Source organism: Oncorhynchus keta, chromosome 17 (genome assembly GCF_023373465.1).
Source record: "Oncorhynchus keta strain PuntledgeMale-10-30-2019 chromosome 17, Oket_V2, whole genome shotgun sequence".
NCBI classification, from domain to species: Eukaryota; Metazoa; Chordata; class Actinopteri; order Salmoniformes; family Salmonidae; genus Oncorhynchus; species Oncorhynchus keta.
In genome coordinates this window covers 53,098,172-53,115,671 of record NC_068437.1, presented here as the reverse complement: position 1 = coordinate 53,115,671, position 17,500 = coordinate 53,098,172, and the positions used below count along the sequence as shown (strand labels likewise).

General features: G+C 44.9%; 2 long non-coding RNA genes across 6 annotated transcripts in view; one reads left to right on the top strand and one right to left on the bottom strand.

Annotated features, from left to right (window-relative positions):
- Positions 1 to 5,932: 5,932 nt before the first annotated feature.
- Positions 5,933 to 7,663, bottom strand: LOC127908354 (uncharacterized). 4 transcript variants are annotated; one of them, XR_008067000.1, is made up of 3 exons: positions 7,373 to 7,530; positions 6,890 to 6,986; positions 5,933 to 6,017 (listed from the first exon to the last, which is right to left on the bottom strand). It is a non-coding gene; the product is annotated as an uncharacterized LOC127908354 (long non-coding RNA). The 4 variants fall into 4 exon arrangements; XR_008066998.1 differs by lacking the exon at positions 5,933 to 6,017 and adding an exon at positions 6,224 to 6,308; XR_008066999.1 differs by lacking the exons at positions 5,933 to 6,017; positions 7,373 to 7,530 and adding exons at positions 6,404 to 6,502; positions 7,567 to 7,663.
- LOC127908353 (uncharacterized) overlaps positions 6,363 to 17,500 on the top strand; it is a 42,850-nt gene continuing 31,712 nt past the window's right edge. The window contains exons 1-2 of one of the 2 annotated variants that reach the window (XR_008066996.1): positions 6,363 to 6,472; positions 6,569 to 6,665. This is a non-coding gene — a long non-coding RNA (uncharacterized LOC127908353). Of the gene's footprint in view, positions 6,473 to 6,568; positions 6,763 to 17,500 lie in introns of both variants that reach the window. The other variant, XR_008066995.1, reaches the window with a different exon arrangement.

Sequence of the window (17,500 nt, the reverse complement as noted above, 5' to 3'; positions counted from 1 at the left end):
TTGTGTATCCACCCATTTCATTATAGAAAGAGTTATAATGTACCTGCGCAGAGCCAAAGGACACTATAAGCACTTAGATACAAAGAAGTGTGCCCATGCGGCTTAGATTTAACACAAAAAACGTTTGGTACATACAAGGTAACTTTGCTTTTATCCAAATAAAATTACAGTACAGTAAGTGCATATATTTTTTCATTTGCGGATGTAATCCCTGCAGGAATTGAACCAACTACCGTGTCTGGTACCGTTTTAACCAACTAAGTCAAACAGGACCAGATACTGTATACTGTAGGACTATACAGCATTTCATGTTCCATGGTATGACAGGAGCCAGTGATTCAAAGGCCTCCACAGTAACTGCTGCAGCAGGAGGTTGATCAGATAGTTAACACTGACCATGGGGATCCAAGTGTGTGTGTGTGTGTGTGTGTGTGTGTGTGTGTGTGTGTGTGTGTGTGTGTGTGTGTGTGTGTGTGTGTGTGTGTGTGTGTGTGTGTGTGTGTGTGTGTGTGTGTGTGTGTGTGTGTGTGTGTGTGTGTGTGTGTGTGCGTGTTCATAGCATTTGGGTGACTTCCTGTCACAGCAGAAGGATCTGTTTACGTAAGCCATTAGCTGCCGAGTCAAAGAGCGTCGCTCGAGGCGTGGGAACGTCGGCACCGCAAGGCAGGGGAGGAATGGAGAACTCAAGGCAAGGGAGGAATGGAGAACACAAGGCAGGGGAGGAATGGAGAACACAAGGCAGGGGAGGAATGGAGAACACAAGGCAGGGGAACGAATGGGAAACAAGGCAGGGGAACGAATGGTGAACACAAGGCAGGGGAGGAATGGAGAACATAAGGCAGGGGAACGAATGGAGAACTCAAGGCAGGGGAACGAATGGTGAACACAAGGCAGGGGAAGAATGGAGAACATAAGGCAGGGGAACGAATGGAGAACATAAGGCAGGGGAACGAATGGGGAGCTCAAGGCAGGGGAACGAATGGAGAACATAAGGCAGGGGAACGAATGGGGAACTCAAGGCAGGGGAACGAATGGAGAACATAAGGCAGGGGAACGAATGGGGAACTCAAGGCAGGGGAACGAATGGGGAACTCAAGGCAGGGGAACGAATGGAGAACATAAGGCAGGGGAACGAATGGGGAACTCAAGGCAGGGGAACGAATGGTGAACACAAGGCAGGGGAACGAATGGGGAACTCAAGGCAGGGGAACGAATGGAGAACTCAAGGCAGGGGAACGAATGGGGAACACAAGGCAGGGGAGGAATGGAGAACATAAGGCAGGGGAAGAATGGAGAACACAAGGCAGGGGAGGAATGGAGAACACAAGGCAGGGGAACGAATGGGAAACAAGGCAGGGGAACGAATGGAGAACACAAGGCAGGGGAACGAATGGGGAACTCAAGGCAAGGGAACGAATGGAGAACATAAGGCAGGGGAACGAATGGGGAACTCAAGGCAAGGGAACGAATGGAGAACATAAGGCAGGGGAACGAATGGGGAACTCAAGGCAAGGGAACGAATGGGGAACATAAGGCAGGGGAACGAATGGGAACTCAAGGCAAGGGAACGAATGGGGAACACAAGGCATGGGAACGAATGGGGAACACAAGGCATGGGAACGAATGGGGAACACAAGGCAGGGGAACGAATGGGGAACTCAAGGCAGGGGAGGAATGGAGAACACAAGGCATGGGAACGAATGGGGAACACAAGGCAGGGGAGGAATGGAGAACATAAGGCAGGGGAGGAATGGGGAACACAAGGCAGGGGAGGAATGGAGAACACAAGGCAGGGGAACGAATGGGAAACAAGGCAGGGGAACGAATGGGGAACACAAGGCAGGGGAACGAATGGGGAACATAAGGCAGGGGAACGAATGGGGAACTCAAGGCAAGGGAACGAATGGGGAACACAAGGCATGGGAACGAATGGGGAACACAAGGCAGGGGAACGAATGGGGAACACAAGGCAGGGGAACGAATGGGGAACACAAGGCAGGGGAACGAATGGGGAACACAAGGCAGGGGAACGAATGGGAAACACAAGGCAGGGGAACGAATGGGGAACACAAGGCAGGGGAACGAATGGGGAACACAGGGGGATGTCCTCACACAGAGGACGACAGGTAGTGGACCTCTGGGGAAGCATATTCTGTACAGTAGAGAACCCCCAGCACTCAGGCACGCATACGCACACCCTTGCAAGCATACTCACACACACACACACACACACACACACACATACTGAAGTGGTTGCATGCAGGCACACGTACACACATGTGTGTGTTTCCACACAGCCCTCAGAGCACTCAAACCTCAGCAGATCAGTTTCACAGTCAAGGTTATGTCCCAAAGGTTATGTCCCAAATGGCAACTTATTCCTTTCATAGTGCACTACTCCCCATAGTGCTCTGGTCAGAGGTAGTGCACTACTCTCCATAGTGCTCTGGTCAGAATTATGAGTAGTAAGGGTTCCGTTTGGGATGCACCTACAATAACAGGTCATGATAACTGTAAGAGAATCTACTGTTGTTGCCAAAGATAGTAACATAACCTCTGTCCAACTCAAGATATCATGACGCAAATTTCCGGTTTGTTTACGACAGAAATAACCAGGAGGGTTATTGGGTCAGTGGACTCTAAACTTTGCATCAGGACAAATAAACAGCCTCGTTCCAAGGATACTGTTAGTGAAAGGCAACATACGCCCCCCCCAACCCTGTGTTTTTGTGTTGTCACTTTAGGCTATAGGCCCAACCAGCCATCCGGCCTCTGGTATGTGTGTGTGTGTGTGTGTGTGTTTGTGTTCCCACTAGGTTAGGGCTGCCATCCTGTCTCTACTGGTATAATCCTCTGGTCCAGTTGGCTTAACAGACCCACTACCCACCGACTCCAACCAAACACACGCAAGCATGTATGCACACACACACACATACACACGCACACGCACGCACACACACACACGCACACACACACGCACACACACACACACACACACACACACACACACACACACACACACACACACAGAGGTTTAATCCATGTGTTTAGTAGCCGGGGGGGACACAATACATGAGGAATTCCCTTCTCAGGAGAAATGCCCTGCCAATGACTACAAAGACAGACAGTCAAGCACATTGGTATCACACAGCCAAGCACAGACAATATAACTCTTTAATGTTGCACTATGATATATATGGCTGTTTTTGTGGCAGTTTCCAAACATGAGATTATTGGACCTAAGGTTGCATTCTTCTCTGCTAAGATGCATTATTTAAGTAGAGGGAAAGCCCTTTTGTCACGCCCTGACCTTAGAGATCCTTTTTATGTCTCTATTTTGGTTAGGTCAGGGCGTGAGTTGGGGTGGGCATTCTATGTTTTTGTGTTCTATGTTTTCTATTTCTGTGTGTTTGGCCGGGTGTGGTTCTCAATCAGAGGCAGCTGTCTATTGTTGTCTCTGATTGAGAACCATACTTAGGGAGCCTTTTCCCACCTGTGTCTTGTGGGTAATTATTTTCTGTTTTTGTGTCTGCACCAGACAGAACTGGTTTGGTTTCATTTGTTGTGTTTGTTATTCAGTGTTCAGTACTATTAATAAATCATGAACACTTACCACGCTGCGCTTTGGTCCTCTTCTTCATGCAACGATGACCGTTACACCTTTAGTGAAAGGGATCTTTAAGATCCTCAAACTGGTTCATTGGTTCTTCTTTTAGGCACTGGATTGTTATTTGGGTTTCTGAAAATCGCCACGGTAACTTTTCGTTGTCTTGTTTGAGATGCCGCCATTTTCTTCTCGTTGAACTGTATGAATACAACGGCAGATTAGGCCACACACATTGACCGTGAAATGCCCAGTTTCTCTGTTTCTGTTATGGTTTTGTTTGGGTTAGTACACAGCCCTGTTGCCATTTTAAACAAAGGCCAGCTAAATGACTTCCAGGGACATCATCAATCATTACATAATTGAACAGCGAGTAGGGTGTTGTAGTCTGAAACACTGAGCACTGTGGTTGGAAACACTGAGCACTGTGGTTGGAAACACTGAGCACTGTGGTTGGAAACACTGAGCACTGTGGTTGGAAACACTGAGCACTGTGGTTGGAAACACTGAGCACTGTGGTTGGAAACACTGAGCACTGTGGTTGGAAACACTGAGCACTGTGGTTGGAAACACTGAGCACTGTGGTTGGAAACACTGAGCACTGTGGTTGGAAACACTGAGCACTGTGGTTGGAAACACTGAGCACTGTAGTTGGAAACACTGAGCACTGTAGTTGGAAACACTGAGCACTGTGGTTGGAAACACTGAGCACTGTGGTTGGAACATTTTTGTCCACTGCTAAATGCTGTTTATTTTTCAGAATTACCTTTGATTTCTAGTCTATTAAATTCTCAGAAAAGTACCAAAGTAGCCAAGTCTTTGTGAGATGCCACCATTTTGTATTCAGCTGGGCCCGGTTTCCTGACAGCGATGGAACTTAGGCTTAAAGGTGTTTTAACAATGCGTCTTTCCTACAACTGCCGAAGATGTAACATGCATTTCCCAAAACACCACACAGAGAGAACGGTCAACAAGTGCGTCGTTGGAGCATGTGTGGATACTGATAGGATCGAAAGAAATTGACTTTTGTATTTCATTAATTTGATTTCCACGGGGGTACGGAAATTGTAGGCTGAGGGGTAATTGCAAAGACATTAGCAACTTTGTAATTGTTGTGGTCACAGAGAGACAAATAAACCATGTGATTCTACAGTATCTTAAGAAAATCAAATATATATTATAAAGCCCTTTTTACATCAGCAGATGTCACAAAGTGCTATACAGAAACCCAGCCAGAAACACCAAACACCAAGCAATGCAGATGTATGTGTCGGGGGGCCAGGGTCAGTCTGTTATATCTGGAGAATTTCTCCTGTCTTATCCAGTGTCCTGTGTGAATTTAAATACGCTCTCTCCAATTCTCTAATTCTCTTTCTCTCTTTTTCTCTCTTTTTCTCTCTTTCTTTCTCTCTTTCTTTCTTTCTCTCTTTCTTTCTCTCTCGGAGGACCTGAGCCCTAGGACCATGCCTCAGGCCTACCTGGCCTGATGACTCCTTGCTGTCCCCAGTCCAGCTGGCTGTGCTGCTGCTCCAGTTTCAACTGTTCTGTCTGCAGCTATGGAATCCTGACCTGTTCACCGGACGTGCTACCGGTCCCAGACCTGCTGTTTCCAACTCTCTAGAGACAGCAGGAGCGGTAGAGATACTCTGAATCATCGGCTATGAAAAGCCAAATGACATTTACTCCTGAGGTACTGACCTGTTGCACCCTCGACAACCACTGTGATTATTATTATTTGACCCTGCTGGTCATCTATGAACATTTGAACATCTTGGCCATGTTCTGTTATAATCTCCACCCAGCACAGCCAGAAGAGGACTGGCCACCCCTCATAGCCTGGTTCCTCTCTAGGTTTCTTCCTTTCTAGGGAGTTTTTCCTAGCCACCGTGCTTCTACACCTGCATTGCTTGCTGTTTGGGGTTTTAGGCCGGGTTTCGGTACAGCACTTTGAGATATCAGCTGATGTAAGAAGGACTTTATAAATAATTTGATTTGATGTAGTAGTGTAAGGAGTGCAATGAGAGTCCGGAAGCAAGTTCAGGGAGTGAGTGTTTTAATAAATTAAAGAAACAATGAACACGAAACACACAACGCACCGACATGAAAACAGAGTCAATAACACCTGAGGAAAGAACCAATGGGGAGGTGACAGATACAGGGAAGATAATCAAGGAGGTGATGGAGTCCAGGTGAGTGTCATGAGACAGAGTCAATAACACCTGAGGAAAGAACCAGTGGGGAGGTGACAGATACAGGGAAGATAATCAAGGAGGTGATGGAGTCCAGATGAGTGTCATGAGACAGAGTCAATAACACCTGAGGAAAGAACCAGTGGGGAGGTGACAGATACAGGGAAGATAATCAAGGAGGTGATGGAGTCCAGGTGAGTGTCATGAGACAGAGTCAATAACACCTGAGTAAAGAACCAGTGGGGAGGTGACAGATACAGGGAAGATAATCAAGGAGGTGATGGAGTCCAGGTTAGTGTCATGAGACAGAGTCAATAACACCTGAGTAAAGAACCAGTGGGGAGGTGACAGATACAGGGAAGATAATCAAGGAGGTGATGGAGTCCAGGTGAGTGTCATGAGACAGAGTCAATAACACCTGAGGAAAGAACCAGTGGGGAGGTGACAGATACAGGGAAGATAATCAAGGAGGTGATGGAGTCCAGGTGAGTGTCATGAGACAGAGTCAATAACACCTGAGTAAAGAACCAGTGGGGAGGTGACAGATACAGGGAAGATAATCAAGGAGGTGATGGAGTCCAGGTGAGTGTCATGAGACAGAGTCAATAACACCTGAGGAAAGAACCAGTGGGGAGGTGACAGATACAGGGAAGATAATCAAGGAGGTGATGGAGTCCAGGTGAGTGTCATGAGACAGAGTCAATAACACCTGAGGAAAGAACCAAGGAGAGGTGACAGATACATGGAAGATAATCAAGGAGGTGATGGAGTCCAGGTTAGTGTCATGAGACAGAGTCAATAACACCTGAGTAAAGAACCAGTGGGGAGGTGACAGATACAGGGAAGATAATCAAGGAGGTGATGGAGTCCAGGTGAGTGTCATGAGACAGAGTCAATAACACCTGAGGAAAGAACCAGTGGGGAGGTGACAGATACAGGGAAGATAATCAAGGAGGTGATGGAGTCCAGGTGAGTGTCATGAGACAGAGTCAATAACACCTGAGGAAAGAACCAGTGGGGAGGTGACAGATACAGGGAAGATAATCAAGGAGGTGATGGAGTCCAGGTTAGTGTCATGAGACAGAGTCAATAACACCTGAGGAAAGAACCAGTGGGGAGGTGACAGATACAGGGAAGATAATCAAGGAGGTGATGGAGTCCAGGTGAGTGTCATGAGACAGAGTCAATAACACCTGAGGAAAGAACCAGTGGGAGGTGACAGATACAGGGAAGATAATCAAGGAGGTGATGGAGTCCAGGTGAGTGTCATGAGACAGAGTCAATAACACCTGAGGAAAGAACCAGTGGGGAGGTGACAGATACAGGGAAGATAATCAAGGAGGTGATGGAGTCCAGGTGAGTGTCATGAGACAGAGTCAATAACACCTGAGGAAAGAACCAGTGGGGAGGTGACAGATACAGGGAAGATAATCAAGGAGGTGATGGAGTCCAGGTGAGTGTCATGAGACAGAGTCAATAACACCTGAGGAAAGAACCAGTGGGGAGGTGACAGATACAGGGAAGATAATCAAGGAGGTGATGGAGTCAGGTTAGTGTCATGAGACAGAGTCAATAACACCTGAGGAAAGAACCAGTGGGGAGGTGACAGATACAGGGAAGATAATCAAGGAGGTGATGGAGTCCAGGTGAGTGTCATGAGACAGAGTCAATAACACCTGAGGAAAGAACCAGTGGGGAGGTGACAGATACAGGGAAGATAATCAAGGAGGTGATGGAGTCCAGGTTAGTGTCATGAGACAGAGTCAATAACACCTGAGGAAAGAACCAGTGGGGAGGTGACAGATACAGGGAAGATAATCAAGGAGGTGATGGAGTCCAGGTGAGTGTCATGAGACAGAGTCAATAACACCTGAGGAAAGAACCAGTGGGGAGGTGACAGATACAGGGAAGATAATCAAGGAGGTGATGGAGTCCAGGTGAGTGTCATGAGACAGAGTCAATAACACCTGAGGAAAGAACCAAGGAGAGGTGACAGATACAGGGAAGATAATCAAGGAGGTGATGGAGTCCAGGTGAGTGAGCGGGATAATCAGCAGCCTGATGTCCTAGAGGACGGAGAATATGTGACAAGTAGCAGATAAAGTGAAGCAGGAGTGGGGAAAACAACATTTAACAATGCACTTATTCGTTCTACGAGCTCTGAGGCAGACATTCGATTACGAGTGTTTTCAAGTGCAACGTTAATAATGGAGGTTTAGGGAAACAGCTTGAAGATTAAACAATGCTCCTTCAAATCCTCTAACGATGAACTTAGCCTTAAGATGCTTTAAGGAAACAAGGCCCTGTTTGAATAGGAAAGGCCAGGCCACACACAGGCAACAGAACAATCGCGTTCTGTTATTGTTTTGTTTGGTTAAGTAACAAGGGCCCCGGACGTGTGCTCATCAGTTGTACAGTAAGCTTTGGTTGTGGTCGGAACACTCTGGCCTCCAGTCCAACACTCTGGCCTCTGTTGATAAATTATGTTTACTTTTCCCCTCAGGATGACCTTTGAATTCTGAATTCTGAGTCTTTAGGGTCTGTAGACAGGCGTGTGAACACCAACAGGAGGCCCTATGAAGGTTTTCATCCTGACCCTGTCTAAATTGAAGTCGTGAGACGACCCTAAAACGACGACATATGTGTATGTTGCAGATCTGTTACTCCCTCCATCACAATTTCCCATATTCTCAAACTCTCGCTAATCATTTCACTGGATTACCTGTGATACTTGTGCCATCCAACCCCTGCAACTTATCCAGAAGGCTTCCGCCCATCTGGTGTTCAACCTTCCCAAGTTCTCCCATGTCACCCCGCACTTTCCGCTACTCCACTGGCTTCCAGTTGATGCTTGCATCCACTACAAGACCATGGTGCTTGCCTATGGAGAGTGACAGCCTCCAGTATTTATGCTGCAGTAGTTTGTGTCGGGGGGCTAGGGTCAGTTTGTTATATCTGGAGTACTTCTCCTGTCTTATCCGGTGTCCTGTGTGAATTTAAGTATGCTCTCTCTAATTCTCTCTTTCTCTCTGAGGACCTGAGCCCTAGGACCATGCCTCAGGACTACCTGGCATGATGACTCCTTGCTGTCCCCAGTCCACCTGGCCGTGCTGCTGCTCCAGTTTCAACTGTTCTGCCTGTGATTATTATTATTTGACCATGCTGGTCATTTATGAACATTTGAACATCTTGGCCATGTTCTGTTATAACCTTCACCTGGCACAGCCAGAAGAGGACTGCCCACCCCTCATAGCCTGGTTCCTCTCTAGGTTTCTTCCTAGGTTTTGGCCTTTCTAGGGAGTTTTTCCTAGCCACCATGCTTCTACACCTGCATTGCTTGCTATTTGGGGTTTTAGGCTGGGTTTCTGTACAGCACTTTGAGATATCAGCTGATGTACGAAGGGCTTTATAAATACATTGTTTTTTATATGGAGCAGCGACCCTAAACCCCAACCCAAGCACTCAGTTCTGCCACATCTGGTTTATTGGCCATCCCACCCCTATGGGTGTTCAGCTTTGATTCTTCTTGGGGATGACACAACAAGCTTGGCACACCTGTATTTGAGCAGTTTCACTCATTCTGCTCTGCAAATCCTCTCATGCTCAGTCAGGTTGGATGGGGAGTGTTTCTGCACAGCTATTTTCTCTCCAGAGATTTTTGATCGGGTTCAAGTTCGTGCTCTGGCTGGACCAATCAAGGACATTCAGAGACCTGTCCCAAAGCCACTCCTGCATTGTCTTGGTTGTGTGCTTAGGGTCGGTGTCCTGTTGGAAGGTGAACCTTCGTCCACAGTCTGAGGTCCTGAGTGCTCTGGAGCAGGTAGCTGAAAAACATCCCCACAGGCTGATAGTGCCACCACCATGCTTCACCGTAGGGAGGGTGTCAGGTTTCCTTCAGATATGACGCTTGGCAGTCAGGTTCCATAAAACCAGAGAATCTTGTATCTCATGGTCTGAAACTCCTTTAGGTGCCTTTTGGCAAACTTAATCGGGCTGTCATGTGCCTTTTACTGAGGAGTGGCTTCTGTCCAGCCACTCTACCATAAAGTACCGATTGATGGAGTGCTGCAGAGATGGTTGTCCTTCTGGAAGGTTCTCCCATCTACACAGAGGAACTCTAGAGCTCTGTCAGAGTGACCATTGGGTTCTTGGTCACCTCCCAGACCAAGGCCCTTCTCCCCCGATTGCACAGTTTGGCCGGACAGCCAGTTCTAGGAAGAGTCTTGGTGGTTCCAAACTTCTTCCATTTAAGAATGATGGAAGCCACTGTGTTCTTAGGGACCTTCAATGATGCAGACATTTTTGGTACCCTTCCTCAGAACTGTGCCTTGACACAATCCTGTCTCGGAGCTCTATGGACAATTCCTTTGACCTCATGGCTTGGTTGTTGCTCTGACATGCATTGTCAACTGTGAGACCTTATATAGACAGGTGTGTGCCTTTCCAAATCATGTCCAATCAATTAAATTTACCACAGGTTTCTCCAACTTGATTGGAGTCCACATCTCAAGGATGATCAATGGAAACAGGATGCACCTGAGCTCAATTTCAAGTCTCACAGCAAAGGGTCTGAATATTTATGTAAATAAGGTATTTAGTTTTAAAATGTTTAATATATTTGCAAATATTTCTAAAAACCTATTTTTTCTTTTCCATGATTGGGTATTGTGTGTAGATTGATGAAGAACTTTTTTTATTTAATCAATTTTAGAATAAGGCTGTACCATAACAAAATGTGTACTAGGTCAAGGGGTTTGAATACTTTCTGAATGCATTGTATATACTTAGAGATAGGGTTAAAGTGACTAGGCAATAATATAATAATAATAATAATAATATTTAGCAGGCTGTTCAGGTTTCTGTTGTTTCCAGACTTGGTGCGCTGGTACCACTTGCCGTGGGGTACCAGATAATAGTCTATGGCTTTTGAGGAGTATTTGACCATTTGTGGGTCTTCCTCTGACACCGCCTGGTATATACATTTGAAGTCGGAAGATTACATACAGTGCCTTGCGAAAGTATTCGGCCCCCTTGAACTTTGCGACCTTTTGCCACATTTCAGGCTTCAAACATAAAGATATAAAACTGTATTTTTTGTGAAGAATCAACAACAAGTGGGACACAATCATGAAGTGGAACGACATTTATTGGATATTTCAAACTTTTTAACAAATCAAAAACTGAAAAATTGGGCGTGCAAAATTATTCAGCCCCTTTACTTTCAGTGCAGCAAACTCTCTCCAGAAGTTCAGTGAGGATCTCTGAATGATCCAATGTTGACCTAAATGACTAATGATGATAAATACAATCCACCTGTGTGTAATCAAGTCTCCGTATAAATGCACCTGCACTGTGATAGTCTCAGAGGTCCGTTAAAAGCGCAGAGAGCATCATGAAGAACAAAGAACACACCAGGCAGGTCCGAGATACTGTTGTGAAGAAGTTTAAAGCCGGTTTGGATACAAAAAGATTTCCCAAGCTTTAAACATCCCAAGGAGCACTGTGCAAGCGATAATATTGAAATTGAAATGGAAGGAGTATCAGACCACTGCAAATCTACCAAGACCTGGCCGTCCCTCTAAACTTTCAGCTCATACAAGGAGAAGACTGATCAGAGATGCAGCCAAGAGGCCCATGATCACTCTGGATGAACTGCAGAGATCTACAGCTGAGGTGGGAGACTCTGTCCATAGGACAACAATCAGTCGTATATTGCACAAATCTGGTCTTTATGGAAGAGTGGCAAGAAGAAAGCCATTTCTTAAAGATATCCATAAAAAGTGTTGTTTAAAGTTTGCCACAAGCCACCTGGGAGACACACCAAACATGTGGAAGAAGGTGCTCTGGTCAGATGAAACCAAAATTGAACTTTTTGGCAACAATGCAAAACGTTATGTTTGGCGTAAAAGCAACACAGCTCATCACTCTGAACACCATCCCCACTGTCAAACATGGTGGTGGCAGCATCATGGTTTGGGCCTGCTTTTCTTCAGCAGGGACAGGGAAGATGGTTCAAATTGATGGGAAGATGGATGGAGCCAAATACAGGACCATTCTGGAATAAAACCTGATGGAGTCTGCAAAGACCTGAGACTGGGACGGAGATTTGTCTTCCAACAAGACAATGATCCAAAACATAAAGCAAAATCTACAATGGAATGGTTCAAAAATAAACATATCCAGGTGTTAGAATGGCCAAGTCAAAGTCCAGACCTGAATCCAATCGAGAATCTGTGGAAAGAACTGAAAACTGCTGTTCACAAATGCTCTCCATCCAACCTCACTGAGCTCGAGCTGTTTTGCAAGGAGGAATGGGAAAACATTTCAGTCTCTCGATGTGCAAAACTGATAGAGACATACCCCAAGCGACTTACAGCTGTAATCGCAGCAAAAGGTGGCGCTACAAAGTATTAATTTAAGGGGGCTGAATAATTTTGCACGCCCAATTTTTCAGTTTTTGATTTGTTAAAGTTTGAAATATCCAATAAATGTCGTTCTACTTCATGATTGTGTCCCACTTGTTGATTCTTCACAAAAAATACAGTTTTATATCTTTATGTTTGAAGCCTGAAATGTGGCAAAAGGTCGCAAAGTTCAAGGGGGCCGAATACTTTCGCAAGGCACTGTATATCTTAGACAAATACCTTTCAACTCAGTATTTCACAATTCCTGACAATTACTCTGAGTAAAAATTCCCTGTCTTAGGTCAGTTAGGATCACGACTTTATTTTAAGAATGTGAAATGTCAGAATAATACTAGAGATAATTATTTCTTTCAGCTTTTATTTCCTTCATCACATTCCCAGTGGGTCAGAAGTTTACATACACTCAATTAGTATTTGGTAGCATTGCCTTCAAATTTTTTAACTTGGGTCAAACATTTTGGGTAACCTTCCACACGTTTCCCACAATAGGTTGGGTGAAATTTGGCCCATTCCTCCTGACAGAGCTGGTGTAACTGAGTCATGTTTGTAGGTTTCCTTGCTCACACACACTTTTCAGTTCTGCCCACAAATGTTCTATAGGCTTGAGGTCAGGGCTTTGTGATGGCCACTCCAATACCTTGATGTTGTTGTCCTTAAGCCATTTTGCCACATCTTTGGAAGTATGCTTGGGGTCATTGTCCATTTGGAAGACCCATTTGAGACCAAGCTTTAACTTCCTAACTGATGTCTTGAGATGTTGCTTCAATATATCCGCATAATTTTCTTCCCTCATCATGCCATCTATTTTTTGAAGTGCAGCAGTCCCTCCTGCAGCAAAGCACCCCCACAACATGATGTTGCCACCCCTGTGCATCACGGTTGGAATGGTGTTCTTTGGCTTGCAAACCTCCCCCGTTTTCCTCCAAAAATAATGATGGTCATTATGGCCAAACAGTTCCATTTTTGTTTCATCAGACCAGAGGACATTTCTCCAAAAAGTACGATCTTTGTCCTCATGTGCAGTTGCAGACGGTAGTTTATGGCGGTTTTGGAGCAGTGGCTTCTTCCATGCTGAGCGGTCTTTCAGGTTATGTTGATATAGGACTCGTTTTACTGTAGATATAGATACTTTGTACCTGTTTCCTCCAGCATCTTCACAAGGTCCTTTGCTGTTGTTCTGGGATTGATTTGCACTTTTCGCACCAAAGTACGTTCATCTCTAGGAGACAGAACTCGTCTCCTTCCTGAGCGGTATAATGGCTGCGTGGTCCCATTGTGTTTATACTTGCGTACTATTGTTTGTAAAGATGAACGTGTGATGGAGGAAATTATAGTTGAAATGATTAATTATGTATACATTATTGATTAGAACCATTTATTCTAATATTATTATGTTATGGTATGAAAAGTATGGGTTCTTGGTTCTTGGCTGTTACTGAAAATGTAAGCAGAACGAATTAATTGTCTGTGCCTCTCGGGAAGTTTAAGGGGAAGAGAGATGCTATAGCTTTTCAGACAGATAAGAAATGTTTGGGTGGTGTTCCATTAGTGGAGAAAAGTATATATTTTAGACAGTTTGGAATGTAGTTTTATGGGGGGAGTAGAGGAAGAGTTCCAGACCAAAAAACAATGGGCTCTTGTGAGAATCGAAGAGAGGGTGGTAAACTGATGATGTCATTTCCAGTTTATAACCTGTGGAAAAATGTGTATGCGTTTAGTGAACTCTCTTGTAATAAACGCTGTTACCTTTGGCTTTTAAGACTGGTCTCAATCTACTTCATGCATAATTAATGAACTTACAACTCATTAATGAATTAGAAATGAGTGCGAATTGGTTTTGGCAATAAAACATACAGGAATTTAGAATTCCTCTATCAACGTGGTACCTTCAGGCATTTGGAAATTGCTCCCAAGGATGAACCAGACTTGTGGAGGTCTACCATTTCTTTCTGAGGTCTTGACTGATATCTTTTAAATTTCCCATGATTTCAAGCAAAGAGGCACTGAGTTTGAAGGTAGGTCTTGAAATACATCCACGGGTACATCTCCAATTAACTCAAATGATGTCAATTAGCCTATCAGAAGCTTCTAAAGCCATGACATAATTTTCTGGAATTTTCCAATCTATTTAAAGGCTGTCAACTTAGTGTATGTAAACTACTGATCATCTGGAATTGAGGTACGGTAGAGATACTCTGAATGCTGGGCTATGAAAAGCCAATTGACATTTACTACTGAAGTGTTGACCTGTTGCACCCTCTACAACCACTGTGATTATTATTATTTGACCCTGCTGGCCATCTGTGAACATTTGAACATCTTTGCCGTGTTGGGGGTATAATCGCCCCTCCGTTTCCTGTAGTCCACGATCAGCTCCTTTGTTTTGCTGACATTGAGGGAGGGGTTGTTGTCCTGGCAAACTTTATGCTGGTGATGGAAGCCAAGCAGTCATGAGTGAATAGGGAGTACAGGAGGGGACAAAGCACACACCCCTGTGGGGTCCATGATGGTCATCATGGTGGATGAGTTATAGCCTATCCTCATTGCCTAGGGGCAGCCCATCAGGAAGTCCAGTATCCAGTTGCAAAGGAAGGTGTTCAGTCCCAGGGTCCTGAGCTTGGTAATGCGCTTGGAGGGGACTGTGGTGTTGAATGCTGAGCTGTTGTTAATGAACCGCATTCTTAAATAGGTATTCATATTGTCCAGGGAGGTAAGGGCGCAGTGAAGTGCAATAGAGATTGTGTCATTTGTGGATTTGTTGGGGTTGTATGCAAATTGGAATGGGTGATGGTGTTGAGGTGAGCCATCACCAGCCTTTCAAAGCATTTCATGGCTATAGATCAAATCAAAATCAAATCAAATTGTATTGGTCACATACACATATTTAGCAAATGTTATTGCGGGTGTAGAGAAATGCTTGTGTTCCTAGCTCCAACAGTGCAGTTGTATCTAACTATTTACAACAATACAGACAAATCTAAAAGTAAAAGAATGGAATTAGGAGATATATAAATATTAGGACAAGCAATGTCGAAGTGACATTGACTAACATACAGTAGAATAGAATACAGTATATACATATGAAATGAGTAAAGCAGTATGTTAACATTATTAAAGTGACTCGTGTTCCATTATTAAAGTGACCAGTGATTCCATGTCTATGTATATAGGGTAGCAGCCTCTAAGGTGCAGAGTTGAGTAACTGGGTGGTAGCTGGATAGTGATGACTATTTAACAGTCTGATGGCCTTGACATAGAAGCTGATTTTCAGATGCGCCTGTACTGACCTCGCCTTCCGGATGATAGTGGGGTGAACAGGCAGTGGCTCGGGTGGTTGATGTCCTTGATGATATTCTTTGGCCTTGCTGTGACATCAGGTGCTGTAGGGGTCCTGGAGGGCAGGCAGTGTGCTATTAGTGATGCGTTGGGTAGACCTCACTACCCTCTGGAGAGACTTGCGGGTGGTGCAGTTGCTGTAATTTAGGCAGGTGACCATAACCCATACATAACCCATTCATAAAGCGGAGTCAATCACCACCTTCCGGAGACACCTGAAACCCCACCTCTTTAAGGAATACCTAGGATAGGATAAAGTAATCCTTCTCACCCCCCTTAAAAGATTTAGATGCACTATTGTAAAGTGGCTGTTCCACTGGATGTCATAAGGTGAATGCACCAATTTGTAAGTCGCTCTGGATAAGAGCGTCTGCTAAATGACTTAAATGTAAATGTAAATGTGTTCTTGTGCACTGGGACTTTGGTGTCTGCTTGAAACAAGTTGATATTAGAGACCGAGTCAGTTGTCATTGAAGACACTTGCCAACTGGTCAGCGCATGCCCTGAGTACGAGTCCTGTTATTCCATCTGGCCCTGCGGCCTTGCCAATGTTAACCTGTTTAAAGGTCTTTCTCACATCAGCTACGGAGAGCGAGATCACACAGTCGTCCGGAATAGCTGGTAATCTCATGCATTGGTCAGTGTTGTTTGCCTCGAAACGAGCATAGAACGCATTTAGCTAGTCTGGTAGACTCATGTCTCTGGGCAGCTCGTTTCTGTGTTTCCCTTTGTTGTGCGTGATAGTTTGACAGCCCTGGCACATCCGTGGAGAGTCAGAGGATTTGATCTTAGTTCTGTAATGACGCTTTGCCTGTTTGATGGCTCGTCAGAGGTCGTAGCAGGATTTATTTTAAGTGTCCCGCTACTAGAACGCGTCAGCTGTAGCCTTTAGCTCATTGCGGCTGTTGCCTGTAATCCATGGCTTCTGGTTGCTGTATGTACTGTCACTGTGGGGACGACGTCGTCAATGCACTTATTAATGAAGCCAGTGATTGACTGACTGTGAACTCCTCAATTTTATCGGATGAGCTTAGCATCGGTTTCATCCTTATTGAGCATGTCACTCGTACTTCCTGTTTGAGTTTTTGCTTCTAGGCAGGAATCAGGAGGATAGAGTTATGGTCTAATTTTCCAACTGGAGGGCCTTGTGTGTGTTTCTCTGTGTGGAATAAAGTCGATATTTTCCTCTATTTGCACAGGTGACATGCTGGTAAATATGAGCTCAAATGGATTTCAGTTTCCCTGCTTAAAATCACCAGCCACATGACATGTCACCTCTGAATGTAAGGGAGATACCGAGTCAGTTGTACACCTGAACACATTCAACATAAATGTGTCTACCGCATTTAACCCAACCCCTCTGAATCAGAGAGGGGGGCTGCCTTAAATAAACAGATGTCATTTTTTGTGTTTGCTTATGGCCCTATACATCTCGTTGAGTCCGATCTTAGTGCCAGCATCGGTTTTGGGGTTTGTAAATAGACAGCTACAAGAAAATAAATATAGATGAAAATACTGTTTGTAAATATTATGGTCTGCAGTCTATTATGAGGTATTTGTAGCTCTTCCAAGCCAAAAAACTCAAGACTTCCTTAACATTAGAGAAGCACCAGCTGTTGTTCACAGAGACACTATGTCTCCATGTTCTCTCTGATGTTCCCTCTCCATTTTCACGGAGAAAAGCCTCTCACTATATTGATTATCGGGCTGGTGACAGTTGTTCCTTTTTTAAAGCTGCAATGTGTATATTTTTGTGTGACCAAATTCACATAGAAATCTGAGTTATAGATCTGTCACTCTTATTCTCTTATTAGTAATCAGTAGTTACAGTCTTCTCTCATCGCTGCAACTCCCGTACGGACTCGGGAGAGACGAAGGTATGAGAGCCATGCGTCCTCCGAAACACGACCCCCGCCAATCCACACTGTTCACTTAATCACCAACGT